Source organism: Gorilla gorilla, chromosome 1 (genome assembly GCF_029281585.2).
Source record: "Gorilla gorilla gorilla isolate KB3781 chromosome 1, NHGRI_mGorGor1-v2.1_pri, whole genome shotgun sequence".
Classification (NCBI taxonomy): domain Eukaryota; kingdom Metazoa; phylum Chordata; class Mammalia; order Primates; family Hominidae; genus Gorilla; species Gorilla gorilla.
Window position 1 is genome coordinate 227,341,822 of NC_073224.2, and position 6,676 is coordinate 227,348,497.

Sequence of the window (6,676 nt, forward strand, 5' to 3'; positions counted from 1 at the left end):
ATTATATTTTTCAACTGCATACATATTGTATGTGTGTATTTACTATATACAGTGTTCTGTTGGTATGTATCATTTATTTTACTACTTATTTATTTTAAGTTTGGAAGAGAGAGCTTTATTTTTCATAAAAGGTGGCCTTGGCCAGGCAAGGTGGCTCATAGCTGGAATTCCAGCACCTGATCCCAGTGGGTGGATCACCTGAGGTCAGGAGTTCGAGACCAGCCTGGCCAACATGTTGAAACCCTGTCCCTACTAAAAATACAAAAATCAGCTGGGCATGGTGGCCCACGCCTGTAATCCCAGCTACTTGGGAGGCTGAGGCAGGAGAATCACTTGAACCTGGGAAGCAGAGGTTGCAGTGAGCCGAGATGGTGCCACTGCACTCCAGCCTGGGCGACAGAAGGAGACTCCGTGTCAAAAAAAAAAAAAAAAAAGAGTGGCCAAGTGTCGGATGGCCACTCTGACGGGAGGAGCAGCATCAGGCAGTTGGTTGCTATGAGTGGTAGATTCTTAAAGAGCTGGTTTCTGTTTGACCCTTAAGGAAGAAAGGCTAATGGTGGTTAGCAAGGGAGGGGGTATACTGAAGCATGTGGAACCCCCACCCACCATCTCGTTCTCCTTGAGAACTCAGTTTTCAAGGATAACTGGGGGTTCCTCTTGACCAATAGGGGGTCTGTTTCTTCAGTTAGGGGGCTTAGAAATTCACTGTTATTTCTCATTTTCCCCCCTGTTCATCAGGATATGCCAGAAGCAGCATCAATGGCCAAAGTTTTAATTTGTCTCATGTGGATGACAGGGTGGCGGAGCTACCTGCCTTGGTCCACCCAGCCCCTAGGTGGGACTCCTATGGACGTGAGATTCAGAGCCAAAAGACTTACAGCCAATTAAAGCATCCTAGGCCAGATAAGCGTGGCGGTGGGCAGGCATGCATCAACACTTAAAACCTTTTAGGCAACAGAAGCCTAAAACCAAAGCCAAAAAGCAAGCTTACAAAAATGGACTTATCTATAAGTTCTATGCATTGAGCTACTGCAACCTTGGTTTTAGTTAGACTTGTAGCAATTAGCTGTAAACATAAACATTTCCCTGAAACCACTTAAGGTAAGGAATTTAGAGACTTCTGTGTCCCACAGCATTGTTTTGTGGTTTCTTTTGTAATCTGTCCTAAAGTGGCCAAAAAATGTCTTTATCATATCTCCATTTGCATAAACCCAATAGTGAGAACAACTATATCCAAAAGGCTTTATCACCACCTGTCTTAATATCCTCTTGGTGATTCTCCTTTAATGCTCTAGAAAGCAGGAATTTTTCCATAATTGGAATGGATGGATAATGACCCAGGAGGAAAAGTCCCTCAGTTGCCAACTGTTGAGGCATCTGTGTGCCCATTCTTCTTTTTTTGGATACGGAGTCTTGCTCTGTCACCAGGCTGGAGTGCAGTGGCACGATCTCAGCTCACTGCAACCTCTGCTTCCTGGGTTCAAGGAATCTCCTGCCTCAGCCTCCCAAGTAGCTGGAACTACAGGCATCCCCCACCACACCCAGCTAATTTTTGGTAGAGACAGGGTTTTACCTTGTTGGCCAGCAATAAGGAAATGATTCAGAACAGCTGGGCTCCCAACTAAACCCACCCTCAATCCTGGAAACTCGGCCCTAAGTGAAAACAGCTAACCCCATTTTTCTGCCCAAATGGTTGCCCTTTTGGCCTTCCCCACACCCTATCCTGGGCCCATAAAAAGACCAGCTGGCAGAGCAACACAAGTGGCTGCTGCAAGTGGTCGGGGATGCAAGATGCTGAGCATCGGAATACAAGTGACTGAATGTTGGGGTTACAAGCAGATGAGCATTAAAGCCTACAGAGAGATGCAGCTAACTTCAGATGGTGTGGCTTCAGGGGAAGGTCATCTTCTTGCTGCACCATCCCCTTTCTTTTTTTTTTTTTTTTTGAGACGGAGTCTCACTCTGTTGCCCAGGCTGGAGTGCAGTGGCGTGATCTCAGCTCACTGCTCACTGCAAGCTCTGCCTCCTGGGCTTAAGAGATTCTCCTGCCTCAGCCTCCCAAGTAGCTTGCATTACAGTCGCCCGCCACCACGCCCAGCTAATTTTTTTGTATTTTTGGTTGAGATGGGGTTTCACCATGTTGGCCAGGCTGGTCTTGAGCTCCTGACCTCAGGTGATCCATCTGCCTCAGCCTCCCAAAGTGCTGGGATTACAGGCTTGAGCCACTGTGCCTGGCAGCACCGTCCCCTTTCTAACTCTCCTTTCCACTGAGAGCCACATTTATCACCCAGTAAAATCCTTCACTTATGCTACTCTTTAAATAGCTAATGTGACCTGGTTCTTCCTTTACACCAAATAAGAACTTGAGTGTCAAAAAGGGCAGGTGCGGGAACCTGTCACTCTGACCCTACACTGAGCTGTTCACACTCAGCCATCCACAGACTGCAGCCGGAGTGAAACAAGCCACTCTAGTTCCTGCCCATGAAGAAGGTCAAAGTCAAGGGAACAATCCTGTCTCAGGAACACACTACTGGACAGGTTATCAAACGCTTAAAGAAGATTTTACAAATTTAGTGGCACTACCATTGCCCTTGTTTTTCTCAGCCTTCTACAAAGGTTGAATGAACAAATAGTATCTTGAAACTAAAATTAGCTAAATCAGGCTGGGCGCGGTGGCTCACATCTGTAATCCCAGCACTTTGGGAGGCTGAGGCGGGTGGATCACTTGTAAAGAGTTCGAGACCAGCCTGGCCAACACGGTGAAACCCCTTCTCTTCTAAAGATACAAAAAGTAGCTAGGCATGGTGGTGCATGCCTGTATTCCCAGCTACTAGGGAGGCTGAGGCAGGAGAATCACTTGAACCCAGGAGGCAGAGGTTGCAGTGAGCCGAGATTGCACCATTGTACTCCAGTCTGGGAGACAGAGGAAGACTCTGTCTCAAAAAAAATAACAATAAAAATAAAATAAAATTAGCTACATCTACAGGGAAGACTAGATTACACTAACCAAAAGTTTTTTTTTTTGTTTCTTTTTTTGAGACGGAGTCTCGCTCTGTAACCCAGGCTGGAGTGCAGTGGCATGATCCTGGCTCACTGCAAGCTCTGCCTCCTGGGTTCATGCCATTCTCCTGCCTCAGCCTCCTGAGTAGCTGGGACTACAGGCACCTGCCACCATGCCTGGCTAATTTTTTTCTATTTTTAGTAGAGATGCGGTTTCACCATGTTAGCCAGGATGGTCTCGATCTCCTGACCTCATGATTCGCCCGCCTCGGCCTCCCAAAGTGCTGCGATTACAGGCGTGAGCCACCGTGCCCGGCTAACCAAAAGTTTTACTACTGAGTTTTTTTTTTTTTTTTTTTTTTTTTTGAGATAGAGTCCCCCGGCCGGGCGCGGTGGCTCACGCCTGTAATCCCAGCACTTTGGGAGGCAGAGGCGGGTGGATCATGAGGTCAGGAGATCGAGACCATCCTGGCTAACACAGTGAAACCCCGCCTCTACTAAAAATACAAAAAATTAGCCAGGCGTGGTGGCGGGCGCCTGTAGTCCCAGCTACTCGGGAGGCTGAGGCAGGAGAATGGCGTGAACCTGGGAGGCGGAGCTTGCAGTGAGCCGAGATCACGCCACTGCACTCGAGCCTGGGTGGCAGAGCGAGACTCTGTCTCAAAAAAAAAAAAAAAAAAAAGAGATAAAGTCTCCCTCTTTCACCAGGCTGGAGTGCAGTGGCACCATCTCTGCTCACTGCAACCTCTGCCTCCCAGGTTCAAGCGATTCTCCTGCCTCAGCCGTCCAAGTAGCTGTAACTACTGGTTTACACCACCTTGCCAGGCTAATCTTTGTATTTTTAGTAGAGACGGGGTTTCACCATGTTGGCCAGGCTGGCCTCGAACTCCGTACCTCAAGTGATCCTCCCACCTTGGCCTTCCAAAGTGCTGGGATTACAGGTGTAAGCTACCGTGCCTGGCCTCAAACTGAACATTCTCAAAGTTCTACTGTTCAAAGTTTAGCTTCTTTCACTAAGCAAATCAATTGCTGGCTATGTAAACTTTTTTTTTTAATCTTTGTTTTTGTTTTTCTTTTTCGAGACAGGGTCTTGTTTTGCAACCCAGGCTGGAGTGAAGTGGCACGATCACGGCTTATTGCAGCCTTGACCTGCCAGGCTCAATCAATCCTCCAAATCAGTCTCCTAAATAGCTAGGATTACAGGCGTGTGCCACCACACGTGGCTAGGTTTTGTGTTTTTTTAATTTTATTTTTATTTATTTATTTATTTATTTATTTATTTATTTTTATTATACTTTAAGTTTTAGGGTACATGTGCACATTGTGCAGGTTAGTTACATATGTATACATGGGCCATGCTGGTGCACTGCACCTACTAACTCGTCATCTAGCATTAGGTATATCTCCCAATGCTATCCCTCCCCCCTCCCCCCACCCCACCACAGTCCCCAGAGTGTGATATTCCCCTTCTTGTGTCCATGTGATCTCATTGTTCAATTCCCACCTATGAGTGAGAATGTTTCACCATGCTGCCCTGGCTGGTCACTAACTCCTGGCCTCTGGGCTTAAGCAATCTGCCTGACTCGGCCTCCAAAAGTTCTGGGATAACAGGTGTGAGCCACCAAGCAGGGCCTGGAAATTTATTTCTGTGCATAGAAAACCTTAGTGCAACTGGGTTGATCTAGGCAGTGTTCCAGACTCCCTCTGTAACCAGACTCTTTGGTTTGACACACATTATGGAGATTGGAAGCCAATGTGTAAGGGAAATAGATATAAAATTAGAACATGACCACTACTTAGGAGGCTGCAGCAGAAGGATCACTTGAGTCCAGGAGTTCAAGGCTGCTATGAGCTATGATTATGCCACTGAACTCTAGCCTGGGCAACAGAGTGAAGAAGGCCTTATCTCAAAAAACAAAACAAAACAAAACAAAAACAAACAAACAAAACAACAGTCAGAGGTAGTAGTTCATGCCTGTAATCCCAGCACTTCGGGAGGCTGAAGAGGGCAGATCACTTGAGATCAGGAGTTCAAGACCAGCCTTGTCAACATGGTGAAACCCCATCTCTGCTAAAAGTACAAGAAAAATTAGCTGGGTGTAGTGGCAGGCCCCTGTAATCCCAGCTACTTGGGAGGCTGAGCCAGGAAAATCGCTTGAACCCAGGAGGTAGAGGTTGCAGTGAGCTGAGATGGCAACACTACACTCCAGCCTGGGCAACAGAGTGAGACTCTGTCTAAATCAAAGCAAAGCAAAACAAAACAAAACAAAACAAAACAAAACAAAACAAAACAATACATGAGCATGATCATGTTAACCTCTACTACGTAATCAGCGTCTTACTAAAACCAGACATTGGTGGCTGGACGCAGTGGCTCACATCTGTTATCCCAGCATTTTGGGAGGCCGAAGCAGGCAGATCACCTGAGGTCAGGAGTTCAAGACCAGCCTGGCCAACGTGGTGAAACCCCGTCTCTACAAAAAAATACAAAAAAATCAGCTGCGCATTATGGCGAGTGCCTGTTATTCCAGCTACTTGGGAGGCTGAGGCAGGAGAATCGCTGGAACCTGGGAGACAGAGGTTGCAGTGAGCTGAGATCGTGCCATTGCACTCCAGCCAGGGTAACATAACAAGACTCCGTCTCAATAAAAAACCCAAAAAACAAAAAACTAAAAAACTAGACATTGGTTTAATGGAAACATGAGAGGCAAAGGGATTGTCTCTACAGTTCTACTATATGAAATAAATAATAGCTTCTTTTGTTTGTTTGTGTTGTTTTTGGTTTTTTGAGACAGAGTCTCACTCTGTTGCCCAGGCTGGAGAGCAATGGCATGATCTTGGCTCACTGGAACCTCTGCCTCCTGGGTTCAAGCAGTTCTCCTGCCTCAGCCTCCAAGTAGCTAGGATTACAGGTGCTCTCCACCACACCTGGCTAATTTTTTGTATTTTTAGTAGAGACGAGGTTTTGCCATGTTGGTCAGGCTGGTCTGAAACTCCTGAGCCCTTGTGATCCATCCACCTTGGCCTCCCAAAGTGTTGGGATTGCAGGCGTGAGCCACCGCACCCGGCCAATAGTTTGGTTTATTAGATGCATCAATAATCAGGGCATTTTGTAGAGGAACCTACTTATCCTTTAATGGAGATAGCATGCAATGGCTACTTCATCTAATTCATTAAAATACTTTTTCTTCCTACATTTATTTATTTATGTATTTATTTTATTTTATTTTTTTTGAGATGGAGTTTCACTCTTGTTGCCCAGGCTGGAGTGCATTGGTGTGATCTCAGCTCACCACAACCTCTGCCTCCCTGGTTCAAGCGATTCTCCTGCCTCAGCCTCCCTAGTAGCAGGGATTACAGGCATGTGCCACCATGCCCGGCTAATTTTGTATTTTTAGTAGAGACAGGGTTTCTCCATGTTGGTCAGGCTGGTCTTGAACTCCCGACCTCAGGTGATCCACCCACCTCGACCTCCCAAAGTGCTGGGATTACAGGTGTGAGCCACTGTGCCCAGCCTTATTTATTTATTTATAAGACAGGTTCTCACTCTGTCACCCAAGCTGGAGTGCAGTGGCAGATCTCAGCTCACTGCAACCTCTGCCTCCTAGGCTCAAGTGATCCTTCCACCTCAGCCCCCCAAGTCACTGAGGGTACAGGTGCATGCCACCATGCCCAG